Raw genomic sequence first — 16,978 nt, forward strand, 5'->3', positions numbered from 1 at the left:
CCAGACAGTGTTTTTTTTAACCTTGGGTTAATTGATTGCCTAATAAATTGAGGTAGTTAACACATTTGTGAAGGTTAGTCTGGACACTTCCATAAACATTTATTCAAGAATGCAAAAGATCCTGTATCAGGGGGTAGCCGTGTTAGTCTGTATCCACAAAAACAAGGAGTCCGGTGGCACCTTAAAGACTAACAGATTTATTTGGGCATAAGCTTTCGTGGGTAAAAAAACTAACTTCTTCAGATGCATCTGAAAAAAGATCCTGGTGGATCTTTAGGTTGAATCATTCTTCAAGCCTACTGGGGATCTTTAACAGTTCTTGGAGTACCCAGGACTGAGTCTCCTTGTTGCCCCCTATCTTTAGCATGAAGGAGTCTTGCCAGTGGTAGCTGGGTGTTAGCTCCCTAACACCATGAGCCTGTCAGCTACTCAAGAATTCTCCTGTGGTCTATGCGAGCTCTGAATTTACCTTGAGGGTTAAGGTGTACAAAAGTCCCCTTGAAGCATTCCCCTGTGATATCTAGCCTCCCTCTGTGATATCTAGCCCCTGACAATGGCTACTCATAGAAATCCAAGATCCTCTGCTCCCAAAGGAACTGCTCCCCAGTTCACTAATTTTAAATTAAATTAACATTCCTGTATAACACACAAAACTTGTGAGAATTTATAATCAAACAAAAGAGAGGTTATTTAAGGAAGAATAGATATCCCACTAGAAACAAGAATGTGATGGAAACATACAGCAATAATATACAACACAATCATAAAATACAAAATGGGGCCTAAACTTATTAATGATCACCCTCCTTATCTAATTATGTAGGTTTCCCCCACAGAGTTCAGCCTGTTGGAAAGTTGGCTGGCTTCCCAGGAAACAGGATCCATTCTTTTATAATGCATCCAGCTCAACAAGATGTATCCTCAGTGAATGGATGAAGAGTATCTTTCGCTACCCTGTGATATAATGAATCAATCTTTTGTCTGTATTCACGGACAGGGTGATCCCCGGTCCTTTGTAATGTTCCTCCATGTGGTTTTGATTATTTGAAGTTGTCTTTGATTGTCAGGAGTATGGTTGGGGCAAGGCAAGGGCATTACATCACCAACTAACCAGGGAGGAGTATCTCACATAAATTGACTATCACTGAGACATACAATTCCCTGGTGACTAACTTTTACTCCAAGACAATAAGGAATAATTTTCAATATAGATATATTATTCCTTAAATATTACCCATACACATCTCACAATGATTGAGTATTGGTAAGTTACAAGCTTTCAATCGAGACTTCACATGCTACCTCTTATGGATAAATACTATTAAAGTGGTGTAATAGGTGTAGTGAGTTTGTCAGGTATGAGAAAGGAGTTGCTTATAACTTTGCCCATTGGCAACAAAGGACCTCTCTGTCACAGGATCTTAGGCTTCAGTATGACCAGCTTTAGTCTGTGTTAAAGGCTGTATCTTCTCTACCAGAAAAGATGAGTGTTGTTTTACATTGAGATAAGTATGTTATCTTACTGAAAAATCCTAGTGGAGACAAGGGACAGGTAATTTTACTGTGATGTAACTTGTTGAGGTCAACCATCCACAGTTGGCCTCACCTATCTATATTATGGTAAAAACTACAGGTCCCTTGTCTCCATTCAGATTTTAGAGTGCAATAGCTAATGTATGTTAGTTTTCTAGCTGTAAAAACACAATGTTTTGAGAGTGAAGCCATACCCAATATATACACTACCCTGGGCACACTAGCATTTTAGACCACATTAGCTCTTATGTTCTAGCACACCTTTTTAAAGCCTACTTGTGGCAAGACCTCAGTGTCCATTCTATCTGTTTTCCAGGCATTGAGAGGCAGAATTTGATAATTATTTTATCAAGAAATAACTGCATGACATAGGATTTTGATTTTAATGGGATCTTCTGAGTAGCAAGAATACAAACAAAACTGATGAAAAATGTACAATTAACCTGGATCAAAATGAGTGTGATGGTCTAAAGTCCTAATCCAATGCCCACTAAAGTCACTGGGAGTTAGATCAGGCCCTCTGGGCGGTACTGTACTACAGAGATGTATCTGTATTGCCAAATCTCCTCCAAATTGCCAATAGAAGTTCAAATTAATATCTCAGCAAAGTGACCAAAGATTGAATAGACATGTAGACCTCATGACCTATGGCAACTTCCCACTGTATTCTTGGGAGACTTTATTGAATTAAATTCAAGTATCTTTGGGGTCCATTGTATTAAATGAATAGTTTATGCATTACTGTGGGCTGAGATTGCATATAACCTCTTGAAGGGGGGCATATGTGGCAGATGGGAGATATGAGAGGTTTATATTGAACAATTTGCCAGAGAAGAAAGGACTTTTGGAACAAAAAATGTTTACATGGTTTTCCTGGGGAATATCTGGGGGGAGATGAATGTAAATTTCACATATCCAGTTACACAAAAAACAAGCCTTTTGAAACTATGCCATGAAGGTTGGGCTATTGGCTACAGACAACCTGTTTCATGAGCCCAAGATCAAAGGCTCAAGCTTCATAAAGAAATTATTCGTGGCTGTTCTGGTTTCTGAATCTGAAACAGCTATGAACTTGTAACCATGGGGGGAAAACAGTTGTGGGTTTTAAAAGATTGAAACCTGCCAGAAACTGAGGTTGGAGCTGAAGTGACCTCTGGTAAGCTATTTAGCATGTGTGATGTTCTTTTGTTTTTCATGTGTTTTCTAGGTAATACTTGCACCTTAAGAATAAATGTTCTTGCTTATAAAGAGCTGTGTGGTAACTTATAGCTGAGTGAATTACACTATTCCTAGCCTCTGGAGAGAAAGCAAAGTGTGCACATGCTGATCTTTTAGGCAGTCCGACTTTCTGGGAATATCACAGTGTGAGCAGGGAGCTGTGCAGCCTGGAAAAGCTCCCCAAACAAGGTGACTGCTTGGAGCAGGGAACCTAGAGTGGGTGCCCTCAATGATTATGGAGGGGAAATATGCATGAAATTGCCTGAACTGTGCCAGACCTTAACACCTAGAAGTTGTCTTGGTGAGAACTAAAGCACTTTGATAAGACAGAGTGTATTCATGGTGAGGGATGGGAATGTTTGCACTTCTGATTCTCATTCTATACTGGTACTGGGGGAAAACAGAGGACTACAGCCTTCTTTGCTGTCAGTCTAAGTCAATCTCACAACTATTTATTTCACACAATGCATGCACATAATGAAATTTAACCTACATTTACATTATCTTACATTTTGTCTGTTGTCCACACCTATACCTTGATTTTAGCGAGTCAGATTTTCAACGGCACTTCCAAAATTGCACCTGCAAATCTTATGCTCACTCCTGTTTGTGCAAACCAAAGTCAGGCAATTGTGCATGGAAATATGCAGTTATGCAATGAATTACCTGTTTTGTGCATGAAAATGTTTAAATGCATGCATGCATAAATTTTGATAGCCAGTAAGTAAGAATAATTGTCTGGGCATGCTGGATATAGTTTTCCCACTCTGTGTTTCTGAACTCTGACAAGACAGAATCTACTTTTTATTCCCAGTTTATAAACACCTACACTGGATTCTTATGCAGACTCAGTATGTTCCACAATGTCCATTTTACAGCTCGCCTGCAATGAAAGCTCTTAACAGATTAATTTAAAAAGACTTCTAGCATATGACAGTATCTGTCCAAGCAATAAGTGTATATCACTTTAAATGTGTTTAACTACAATTATATCAGTATGTTGTCATATGCAGCAGGAAGAAACATTGCAAAAATCTCAAAATGCTGGCTTCTTAATAAAAAGACATTTTTTTCATAAGCATATAATTGCTTTCCCAGCATAAAAAACAGATACAAACTGCTATTAGCTGAATTTGCATGGTAGGTGGTTCCTCTTCCTTCTGTTTGCTTCTTGGAAATGCTTGCAAGCCGTTAATCTCTGTTACTATTAGTAGTTGCTATCATAGCCAGCAATTTAATTGGAACTGACCATGAACCATGAGGCTTAGGAACCTGGTATCGTGTATTTACAGAGCTCAAACATATAGATTTGACATTTAGGGGATTCTATTATTGCTGCTTTCCAGAGGATTTGTGAAACAGTGTTGGTATTGCTCTTGGACAAGTTTGCTAGGTTGTCTGCCCAGTGGAAAATAAGGGCAACAAGGGTGGCTGTAAAAAAGGAATATATAATATAGTAGTTGCTACTCAGTAGAGATTTGATCAGGACATGCATTGCAAATGCTACCTCAGTTTCTGCAGGAGAGGGGTGCTTATCAGATGTAGCAGGAGGAAGATGGCTGGCGGGCTATGGGAGGGGGTGGGTTGCCAATACTAGCAGATCTAGCTTCTTTGTGGGACTGGGAAAGTGACATGTATCTTCTCTTCATCCTTTGTGGAAATCAATGACTTCAGAGGGGGGAGTCAGTTAGAAACCATTTTATAGATGGGAAACAGAGGAATGGTTAATTGAATTCATTTGCCCAAGGTCACACAGGGAGAAATTGGTAAAGTATATTCTTATACACAGGGGTTTCAAACTCTCATTCCTCTGCACTTTTCCTCCGTTTTGCTACTTTTGTGGCAGTCTATAACTCTAACTGCTTTGTGAAATCAACACAATGTTCAGTTATCCTGCTTTGGTTTTGGGCAGGTCTACACAGCAAATGAAGGTAGCGCTGGTAAGCACACTCACTAGTTTTTATTTAGCTAGTGTAGGTAACAATAATAGATGCCAGTAAAATGTCAGCAAGGCTACTGAAACAAAGAGAGTAAAAATTCTTTAAAAAAGCATCCCTCAACACTGAAATAAAACCTGGATCTGACATACTTATTACTTATGCTCCACTTTAATTGCTGAATAATGGAAATTACAATATTTTTTATTAGTAAAACACACTCATGAAAAAGGGTATTTAGGCTTAAACCAAATTGGAAGAAAATTCTCATCTTCCCTAATCTTTCCCAGATGTGCAACTGTCCACTAGCATCTATTACCTGCACCTGATTGCATTTCATAAAATAAAATATCCCTTTTAGTTTCTTTCCTCTCCTTTATCAGATGTATTCTGAATATTTAATGATAATTGAGTTGCCATGGATTCTTATAGCTTCATGATGATGTAAGTAGTTTCATTGCACATTCAAGTAATCACTATACTTGAAATAGTATTGTTTTGTGAATCCAAATCAAGACATTTTAACACTGTTCCTTAAAATATGAGCAAAATCCTGGCTCTGTATGTGTGCTCCCTGTTCGAGACTCAGAAGTTTTCCTATCAGAATCTATGAAATATATACCTGCACTGAGTGAGTATAGATGTGATGCACATGACGGCAGTCAGTATAATAATCTTGGTACATTTTGGAAAATTTGACTGCATTGACAATTTTAACACAATAATTTCAACACAAAATAAATTATGGATGAACATTTGCTTTTGTAGCAAGAACAGTATATTCAGGAAAGCATGTGAGGTGTTTCTATGTATTATATATGTTCTAATTCTCAAAAGTGCATGGTTTTTCCAAGAAGGGACTTACAAAATATAAATGTACCATCAGGGGTGAGTGGGTGGGGGTTAACAGAAATGGACCGTAAAGTTCCAGGAAACACACAATTATATTTAATGCATCAGATGTCAGTAATAATTAAAATTAGGAATGCATAAGGAACTGTAGAATACTTTGCATGCAAACTTGTTCAGATGTAGCAGGTTAAATTTGGTTTGAAGTATTTACAGTAGATTCAGTTACTAGGAAATTACTAGCATATGATATTTATAATTACACAATTGCAGGTCACATTATTACCACATACAACAAAACCTCATATTATTGCTACTGTCAACTCTAGTTCCTTTTTCTGAAACTCACAAATGGGCTTCTACATCCTTATAGTAAAAATTACCCAGAGGAAGGCATTTTTTTTTAATCTCATTAGTAGGGTAGTGATTAAAAGCTCAGTTGTAGCAGTACACTGCAGCCAGCTGTAGGGAGCAATGTGGAGGCACACCAGTCCAGTAAGAACTCTAGAGGCATCCTTCCTCTGTAAGACACAGTATCTCCAGGAACACAGAGGGAGACTGCTGGGCCACACTGGGATGGTATTCAGTATGTACCCACCATACTCAAGGCCAGCTCAGTTGGCTGTCTCAGAGGGGAAATATGACAATAGTCCTATCCCTTCTCACCTTCCTTCAGAGTGCACAGCACCAATCAAGTACTCTTGCATTCAGAGGCGTGTAAAGACTACCAGTATGACCAGCTTCTGTGTGGGAACTCCTGGGATTCTCCTTGTTGGAAATAATTTCCTTAATACATTTATTCCACACAAGTATTCCCTTATTAGTCCAGGCGCCACATGATATTGGTTACATCCAAAACATAAATACAACCATATACACATTTACCTTCTATAACCCAGCAACAATACAGTTATAAGCTTTGGCCAAATACTCACAATAGGATCAGGCTTGGGAGATGCCATCCCAACATGACATGACTCCAGAGGGATAAGGAACAGCTCTGATAAAGAAAAATCTAGCCTTTTATACACTAAAATAAACAAGTGATGTCACTGGTGGTTATTGATCTTTAAGCTAAAGCCAGATGAGACAGTTTAGGGTGGAACCCTGTCCCCTGGCCCTGTAAAGACAAGAGGGGCCAGTTTTGCTCAATATCTTCATTAATGATCTGGAGGATGGCGTGGACTGCACCCTCAGCAAGTTTGCAGATTACACTAAACTGGGAGGAGTGGTAGATACTATGGAGGGTAGGGATAGGATACAGAGGGACCTAGACAAATTAGAGGATTGGGCCAAAAGAAATCTGATGAGGTTCAACAAGGTCAAGTGCAGAGTCCTGCACTTAGGACGGAAGAGTCCCATGCACTGCTACAGCCTAGGGACTGAATGGCTAGGTAGCAGTTCTGCAGAAAAGAACCTAGGGGTTATAGAGGACGAGAAGCTGGATATGAGTTGACAGTGTGCCCTTGTTGCCAAGAAGTCTAACGGCATTTTGGGCTTTATAAGTAGGGGCATTGCCAGCAGATTGAGGGATGTGATCATTCCCCTCTATTTGGCATTGGTGAGGCCTCATCTGGAGTACTGTGTCCAGTTTTGGGCCCCACACTACAAGAAGGATGTGGAAAAATTGGAAAGAGTCCAATGGAGGGCAACAAAAATGATTAGGGGTCTGGAGCACATGACTTATGAGGAGAAGCTGAGGGAACTGGGATTGTTTAGTCTGCAAACGAGAAGAATGAGGGGGGATTTGATAGCTGCTTTCAACTACCTGAAAGGGGGTTCCAAAGAGGATGGATCTAGACTGTTCTCAGTGGTAGCAGATGACAGAACAAGGAGTAATGGTCTCAAGTTGTAGTGGGGGACGTTTAGGTTGGATATTAGGAAAAACTATGTTACTAGGAGGGTGGTGAAGCACTGGAATGGGTTACCTAGGGAGGTGGTGGAATCTCCTTCCCTAGAGGTTTTTAAGGTCAGACTTGACAAATCCCTGGCTGGGATGATTTAGTTGGGGATTGGTCTTGCTCTGAGCAGGGGGTTGGACTAGATGACCTCCTGAGGTCCCTTCCAACCCTGATAGTCTATGATTCTATGATTAATGACTGGGCTTCTGTCTTCAATGTTTTCCTCTTTATCTTATTTGCCATATTTCTCTCTAACTACTGGACTAAGCATTTATTTATAATAAATTAAACAAACATATTACCAATTATTTACTGCACCTGTCACCCAATTAACCATATTTTCTTTATTTTTAATACCTCAACCCAAACCTTAAAAAAAGATAATGCTGGTATTTCAATGGTCACTACAAGTTTAATACAAACAATCCTCCTTTCTCTTGATTTCATTTTATTTTTGGTCATGTGCTTTGGGCCCATTACTCATGCTAACATCCAAACTCAGTTTAGAGTCCTAGTTCCCCCAGGGCTAATATAGGCCAATATTTCTACACTGTGCAACATGCAAGAGCTTTAACAACACAGACTCTGACACCATCCCCTTGTTTACAGCTCTACTCAAGCTACCCAGAGCTAGTAGCTTAAATTCCAGGTATATAGAAGTAAGAAAGGCTACTTGCTTGCTCTTCCATGAAGCAGGTGGGCAAGAAATGTTCAGAGCCTTGACTTTACTCCCACCACTAACTGAGTAGCTCAGAGTAGCTGAGCCAGTGCATTGTGAGAGCAAGTAGGGGATAGTAATTTAAGATGGCTATAAGTCAGAAGTAAATTATCATCTTCCAGGAGCAAGGAAGAAGCAGGGGAGTGTGTCTCAGCCACAATTAGAGTTTCTTGAAAAGTTTTGCTTGAAACATTTTGATGGCAAATTGCTTTTTCATCAAACTGAGAATTCCTGGAGAAAATGTCTATTTTCAGTGAGTTTTGGGGGGCTTTCATCTAGAAACGCTGAAAAAAATATTATATTAATGGACCCATACTTTAGAAACTGTAAAACTGAAAAAAAAAAATAGCAAAGCCCATTTTTGTTTTTTTAGTCCAAAAATGTGGGTGTTTTTTCCCCACAGCAAACTTTTAGTTTTGCTGAAAATGGAGACAGAGGAACAGTAAAAGCCACATAACACTTTTACTGTTCATCTCTAGTCACAAAGCTTCCAGACTACCCCTTGCTCAGGGCTGTACCCAAAGTCACAATCTAACCCAAAATGAATGAGTCTAATTATCATCCTACTCTAAACACATAGGGAACATGGTGATTCCTCCACCTTTGGAGTTGAGCAGAGACAAACAATAACTGCCTTCTGTTTAGGAAAAGAGTCCACTGTCACAGTGAACACAAGACTTGAAGGCTCAAGTGTCTAAGAGACAAATAATTGAGCAAGAGCCATTGTGGATAAGGAAACAGGGAAAGAAATGCAGGAAAGGATGCTGTATGACAATTATTGTTACTCGAGTCATCCTGGTTAGAAATTTTTGCAGTAAATCTTAGTAAAAAAGGAGGGAAATGGCTCTGGTTGTAGTCATTCAACTACAAGTACCTCTGTGGCTGAGGAGCATGACTGTCATATGGCCCTATAAAATACTTTCTATAGCCTTGCCACTTTTTTTAAAAAAGGCAAGAAAGCTAATGAATAGTTCATCTATCAGATGTGAAATATATGGACTGTGTAGTTATTTCATACTATTATATATCCCAGAGGCTTTTAAGCTTTCTATAAGAAGCAATGATGTTTGTAAGATTTGCCCCTAGTTCCCTCTAAAGATTTTCATTGAAATGTATGTCAGGCCTATCAAAGCCTCATGTTTGTGATACATCTCAGCAAGTTTTGTCCCCACTGGAAAGGTAAGACTTGACAAGAAATATATTAAAAATTATTATCATAGTACTTGTAGGTCAATGACAAAATAGGAAAAAGAACCACTAGCAGTAACTCTATCTCTTCAAGCATCTTAAATAGAGTAGCTGTTATTATCTTGTGAGTAATATCTTTATTACATGTTAAAGCACTGATTCATCAATGAATTTAAGGACTTAACCCTGTGCACAGGGTTCAACATTAAGCATATGAGTAGTTGCATTGAGGTCTATGGAACTAATCACATGAGTAAAGTTAAAAATATGCTTAGGTACCTTCCTGATCAGTGTCTGAAAAAGGGTAAGATTGGAAGGTAAAAATAAAATAATTTATAAAGAAAACCACTATGGTTGTATAGTAAACACATATTAGCCATCTTGCCTGACTATGTCTACATGCTATGGAAGGGCTGGCCGTCACCGAGGGAGTGACGGACAAGCTTACTCATACCGCAAGTGCTGTGTGTACACAGACTTGTAGATTTCTAATTAACTTATTTAAAAACAATAATATCCGCATTTTGCTGGAATGTAGTTTATTATATTTTCTATTATACCTATATATTATATTTCATTTTAATTTGTTTTTAAGTTATATTGGGCAGTGTTGGAATGAGGGTCTTTTCCATTGCCCTGAGAATCAAATAGGAGGTTTGAGTTGTGGGCATCCACAACCAACTGTGATAATGGGAATACAGTTTGAGGGGCTCTTACAACACTCAACTGAGCAACTGAATGTTGCTGCCCCAGGTGGGACTCACTGGTCATGCGAGAAGACCTGTGCCAATGGCACTAAAGGACTTTAGCATGAACCTACATTGAGAAGAGATACTTTTTATTTCAAACCTTGTCACAGAGAATAGTGATAGCCTATTATTATTATTTGTATTATATTAGCACCCAGGAACCCTAGTGATGTCCCACAACCCCATTTTACTAAGTACTATGCACACACATCCTATATTCCAGTGAAGTATTGCTAATACTTTTCATACCCCTATGGGATCCACAAACATTTTTATACATTATATCTTTTCCTGTCCTTTCAATTTTTCTTACACCCTACAGGAATTGTGGGAAATCCTGAAGGAAATCTAACTAAGTAAATAACGAAAACCTTATTTTACTTTCAAAATATTTCAATCAACGTAGTCCTATAAAATGGGAATCCAATATTGTTTAATGTGGAAATTTATCTCATTGGGGAGGAGACATTTTATCATTTGAGTAAAAATCTATTCCATTACTGTAAGCTAAATACTTTACAGAATCACATTTTATAACATTATATATAAAGTCAAACTATAATGACAATATTTATTTTGCTGCTTTCAGTGGTGTCATGGGTATGATTTATTCTTGCTCTTTTCCAAAATCATTTTAATTATCCATCTTTCCATTATTGCTGTCATTTATTTTGAAAAAAAGTTATTTTGACAAGTGAGTTTTCTCTAAAAAAGTCACTTTTGCCATAAAAATGAACAAATATCTATCAGACAATGGACAATGCTTATAAACCCACCCCAAACATCACCAAATTCATCTATTTCATCCTCACCTATAACAACAAACACTACCATAGCATTAATGATACTGCGAGGCAGGACCCTGAGGAGATAGGAATTGACTACAGGGCTCTGGGAGTAAGATTGAAGGAGCTTGGGGTGCAGGTTCTGTTCTTTTTGATCCTTCTGATCAAGGGTAGTGGCCCAGGCAGAGATAGATGCATCCTGGAGATGAATGCCTGGCTGTGAGATGGTGTCATCAGGAGGGTTTCGGCTTCCTTGACCACAGGATGCTGTTTTGGGAAGAAGTACTGCTAAGCAGAGATGGGGTCCAACTGTTGAGGAAGGGGAAAACCATATTTGGATACACATTTGCTAACCCAGTGAGGAGGACTTTAAAGTAGGTTCGAAAGGGGCAGGTGACAAAAGCCCGCAGGTAAGTCAAAAACATGTAGACCTGGTAGAAGGTCGGAATCTGGGGGGAGCATGGGCTGTTATAGCAGGGATAAGGGAGAGGCAAGAGAGAACATAGGGGGGAAATCAAATCAGTATCTTAGATGTCTGTATACTAATGTGAAAAGTATGGGGAATAAGCAGGAAAAACTTGAAATGCTAGTTAACAAACACAAGTATGACATAGTTGGCATCACAGACTTGGTGGGGATAACACGCAGAACTGGAATATTGGCATAGAAGGGTACAGCTTGCTCAGGAATTACATGCAGGGGAAAAGGGAGGAGATGTTGCCTTATATATTAAAAATGTATACACTTGGACTGAGGTTGAAATGGAAGTAGGAGACAGACTTGTTGAAAGTCTCTCGGTAAGGCTAAAAGGGGTAAAATCAAGAATGATATGATGGTAGAGGTCTACTACAGATCATCTAACCAGGAAGAAGAGATGCATGAGGCTTTTTTTAAACAAATAACAAAATCATCCAAAACGCAGGACTTGGTGGTGGTGGAGGATTCCAACTACCCAGACATCTGTTGGGGAAATAATACAGCAGGACACAGATTATTCAACAAGTTCTTGGAATGTATTGGAGACTATTTTTTCATTCAGAAGGTGGAAAAAGCTACTAGGGGAGAGATTTTGACAAATAGGGAAGAATTGGTTGAGATTTTGAAAGTGGAAGACAGCTTAGCTTAAAGTGATCATGAAATGGTAGAATTCATGATTCCAAAGAATGTTAGGAGGGAAAAGAGCACAATAAAGATAATGGATTTCAAAAAGACAGACTTTAGTAAATTCAGGGAGTTGGTAGGTAAGATCTCATGGAAAGCAAGTCTAAGGGGAAAACAGTTCAAGAGAGTTAGCAGTTTTTCAAAGAGACATTATTAACGGCACAAGAGCAAACTACTCCACTGCGTAGGAAAGATAGGAGGTATGGCAACTGACCACGCTGGCTTAACCAGGAGATCTTCAATAATCTGAAACTCAAAAAAAAAAAAAAAAAAAAGAGTCCTACAAAAGGTGGAAACTAGGTCAAATTACAAAGGATGAATAAAAACAAATAACAAAAATATGTAGGGACAACATTTGAAAGGCCCAGGCACAAAACCAGATTAAACTAGCTAGAGACATAGGCCTGGTCTACACTATGAGTTTAGGTCAAATTTAGCAGCATTAAATCGAATTAAGCCTGGACACGTTCACACGGCTAAGTCCCTTTTTTCGACTTAAAGAGGTTTCTTTACTCCACCTCCGAGGAGGGGATTAGCGATAAAATTGGCCTTAGCAGGTCGGAATTGGGGTAGTGTGAATGGAATTTGACGTAATTGGCCTCCAGGAGCTATCCCACAGTGCTTCATTGTGACCGCTCTGGACAGCACTCTCAACTCAGATGCACTGACCAGGTAGACAGGAAAAGCCTCACGAACGTTTGAATTTCATTTCCTGTTTGCCCAGCGTGGAGAGCACAGGTGACCATGCAGAGCTCATCAGCACAGGTAACCGTGATGGAATCTCAGGATCACAAAAGAGCTCCATCATGGACCGAACGGGAGGTACGGGATCTGCTCACCATATGGGGAGATGAATCAGTGCTAGCTGAACTCCGTAGCAGTAAACGAAATGGCAAAATATTAGAAAAGGTCTCCAAGGCCATGAAGGACAGAGGCCATAACAGAGACGCACAGTAGTGCCGCGTGAAAATTAAGTAGCTAAGGCAAGCCTACCACAAAGCTAGAGAGGCAAACGGAAGGTCCGGGGCAGAGACGCAAACATACCGCTTCTACGCGGAGCTGCATGCCATGCTAGGGGGTGCAACCACCACTACCCCAACCGTGTGCTTTGACTTCGTCAATGGAGAAACACACAGGGAAGAGGGTTCGGGGTACGAGGAAGATGAGGATGAAGATAATGTAGATAGCTCACAGCAGCAAGGAAGCGGAGAAACTGGTTTCTCCAACAGCCAGGATATGTTTATCACCCTGGATCTGGAACCAGTAACCCCGGAACTCACCCAAGGCGTGCTCCCAGACCCTGAGGGCACACAGGGGACCTCTGGTGAGTGTACCTTTGTAAATATTACACATGGTTTAAAAGCAAGCGTGTTTAATGATTAATGATTAATTTGCCCTAGCAATCGCGGCCAGTACAGCTACTGGAAAACTCTGTTAACGTGTATGGGGATGGAGCGAAAATCCTTCAGGGACATCTCCAGAAAGCTGTCCTTCATGTACTCCCAAAGTCTTTGCAAAAGGTTTCTGGGGAGCGCTGCCTTATCCTGTCCGCCATGGTAGGACACTTTACCACGCCAGGCCAGTAACACGTAGTCTGGAATCATTGCATAACAAAGCATGGCAGCGTATGGTCCCGGTGTTTGCTGGCATTCAGACAACATCCATTCCTTATTGCTCTTTGTTATCCTCAGGAGAGTGATATCATTCACGGTCACCTGGTTGAAATGGGGCGATTTTATTAATGGGACATTCAGAGGTGCTCGTTCCTGCTCTGCTGAACAGAAATGTTCCCTGCTGTTAGCCACGCGGTGGGGGGGAGGGGTGAAGTGATCATCCCCGAGAATTGGGTGTGGGGGGGAGGGGGGTTAGTTGGGTTTTGTGCTGCATGTTAACCCGGAAACCACAGCCCCTCCTTTTACATTGCAAACCCATTTTAAATGGCCAACCCAACAGGTGCTTGGTATGGGAAATGAGGGCGCTACTGTTTGAAACGATTCCCACATGTTAAGAAGGTTAAAAAAGACAAAAGACTGTGGCTTACCATGGCTGTCTGCAAGACGAAATCTGTTGCCTGGCACTGTGTGAGTGATCTCTCACACCAAACCGGCAGGCCCTCAATATAAGAGGAAAAATGTGTCCTTGTAACGAAAGCACATGTGCTGTGTAATGTGAACAGCAGAATTTAACATGAAAGAGTGTACCATTGTTCTCTAAAATGCGTCTTTTTTAACCACCTCTCCCTTCCCTCCACCAGCTGCAAATGTTTCTCCTTCCCAGAGGCTAGTGAAGATTAGAAGGAGAAAACGGCAGACTTGGGATGATACGTTTTCGGAGCTCCAGATGTCCTCCCACTCTGACAGAGCACAGCAGAAAGCGTGGAGGCAGTCAATGTCAGACTACAGAAAAGCACAATATGAACGAGAGGAGAGGTGGCGGGCTGAATCGCGGGATGAACAGAGCAAGTGTCAGGCTGAAGATGATAAGTGGCGTCAGCTTGCAGACAGAAGGCAAGAGTCAATGCTCCGGCTGCTGGAGCATCAAACTGATATGCTCCAGCATATGGTTGAGCTGCAGGAAAGACAGCAGGAGCAGAGACCGCCGCTATAGCCCCTGTGTAACCAACAGCCCTCCTCCCCAAGTTCCATAGCCTCCTCACCCAGACACTCAAGAACACGGTGGGGGGCCTCTGGCCTCCCAGTCACTCCACCCCAGATGATTGCCCGAGCATCAGAAGGCTGGCCTTCAATAAGAGTTAAAGTTTTAAACTGCAGTGTGTCCTTTTCCTTCCCTCCTCCCCCACCCATCCCAGGCTACCTTGGCAATTATCCTCCTAGTTGTGTGATGAATTAATAAAGAATGCATGAATGTGAAGTAACAATGACTTTATTGCCTCTGCAAGCGGTTCTCAAAGGGGGGAGGGGAGGATGGGGTGGTTGGTTTACAGGGAAGTAGAGTGAACCGGGTGTGGGGGCGGAGGGTTCATCAAGGAGAAACAAACAGAAGTTTCACACTGTAGCCTGGCCAGTCACAAAACTCATTTTCAAAGCTTCTCTGATGCGCACCGCGCCCTGCTGTACTCTTCTAACCTCCCTGGTGTCTGGGTGCGTGTAACCAGTGGCCAGGCGATTTGCCTCAACCTCCCACCCCACCATAAATGTCTCCTCCTTACTCTCACAGATATTGTGGAGCACACAGCAAGCAGCAATAACAATGGGGATATTCTTTTCCCTGAGGTCTGAGCGAGTCAGTAAGCTGCGCCAGCGCGCTTTTAAATGTCCAAATGCACATTCCACCACCATTCGGCACTTGCTCAGCCTGTAGTTGAAAAGATCCTGACTACTGTCCAGGCTGCCTGTGTATAGCTTCATGAGCCATGGCATTAAGGGGTAGGCTGGGTCCCCAAGGATCACGATAGGCATTTCAACATCCCCAACGGTTATTTTCTGGTCCGGGAAGAAAGTCCCTTCCTCCAGCTTTCGAAACAGACCAGAGTGCCTGAAGATGCGAGCATCATGTACCTTTCCCGGCCATCCCACGTTGATGTTGGTGAAAGATCCCTTGTGATCCATCAGGGCTTGCAGCAGCATTGAAAAGTACCCCTTGCGGTTTATGTACTCGGTGGCTTGGTGCTCCAGTGACAAGATAGGGATATGGGTTCCATCTATCACCTCACCACAGTTTGGGAATCCCATTGCAGCAAAGCCATCCACTATGGCCTACACGTTTCCCAGAGTCACTACCCTTGATATCACCTGGCAACTTGGATCACAGCAGCCCCCACAGTAGATTTGCCCACTCCAAATTGATTCCCGACTGACCGGTAGCTGTCTGGCGTTGCAAGCTTCCACAGGGCTACTCACTTCTCAACTGTGAGGGCTGCTCTCATCCTGGTATTCTGGCGCTTCAGGGCAGGGGAAAGCAAGTCACAAAGTTCCATGAAAGTGCCCTTACACATGCGAAAGTTTCGCAGCCACTGGGAATCGTCCCACACCTGCAACACGATGCGGTCCCACCAGTCTGTGCTTGTTTCCCGGGCGCAGAATTGGCGTTCCATGGCATGAACCTGCCCCAGTAACACCATGATTTGCACATTGCTGGGGCCTGTGCCTTGTGAGAGGTCTATGTACATGTCAATTTCCTCATCACTCTCGTCGCCGCGCTGCAATCGCCTCCTTGACTGATCCCGGTTTTGCTTTGGCATGTCCTGCCTCTGCATATACTCCAGGACAATGCGTGTGGTGTTCATAGTGCTTATAATTGCCGCGGTGATCTGAGCGGGCTCCATGATCCCAGTGCTATGGCGTCTGGTCTGAAAAAAGGCGCGAAACTAGTATCTGACGGAGGGAGGGAGGGCGAGTGACGACATGGCGTACAGTTACAGGGAATTAAAAGGTGGCTGTGCATCAGGGAGAAACACAAACAACTGTCACACAGAATGGCCCCCCCAAAGATTGAACTCAAAACTCTGGGTTTAGAAGACTGTTGATTTCACGGGGGGGAGGGGGGGCGGGAAGCAAATGAATACAGAACAAATCTATTTTTTACATCTTAAGCTGGCAGACGATGGTGCAGCATGACTGATAGCCCTCGGCATCTTCTGGGTGCTTGGCAGAAAATACTGGGTGCTTGGCAGAAAATAGCATACTACGACTGATAGCCATCATCGTCATTGGGAAGGCAATACGACGACGACAGATACCAGTCGTAATATACCATCTTCTACCAAAAGGCAAGGGGCTGCTGCTGTGTACCAATGCAGCCCCACGTCTGCCAGCCCCACATCTGCCAGCACCCAGATCGCCGATGAAGGCTACCAGTCATACTGCACCATCTACTGCCAAAAGGCAATTAGCTGCTGCTGTGTAGCAATGCAGTACCACGTCTGCTGGCACCCAGATGACATATGGTGATGGTGAGCTGAGCTGAGCGGGCTCCATGC

This window comes from Chrysemys picta, chromosome 5 (assembly GCF_011386835.1).
Source record: "Chrysemys picta bellii isolate R12L10 chromosome 5, ASM1138683v2, whole genome shotgun sequence".
NCBI lineage: Eukaryota > Metazoa > Chordata > Testudines > Emydidae > Chrysemys > Chrysemys picta.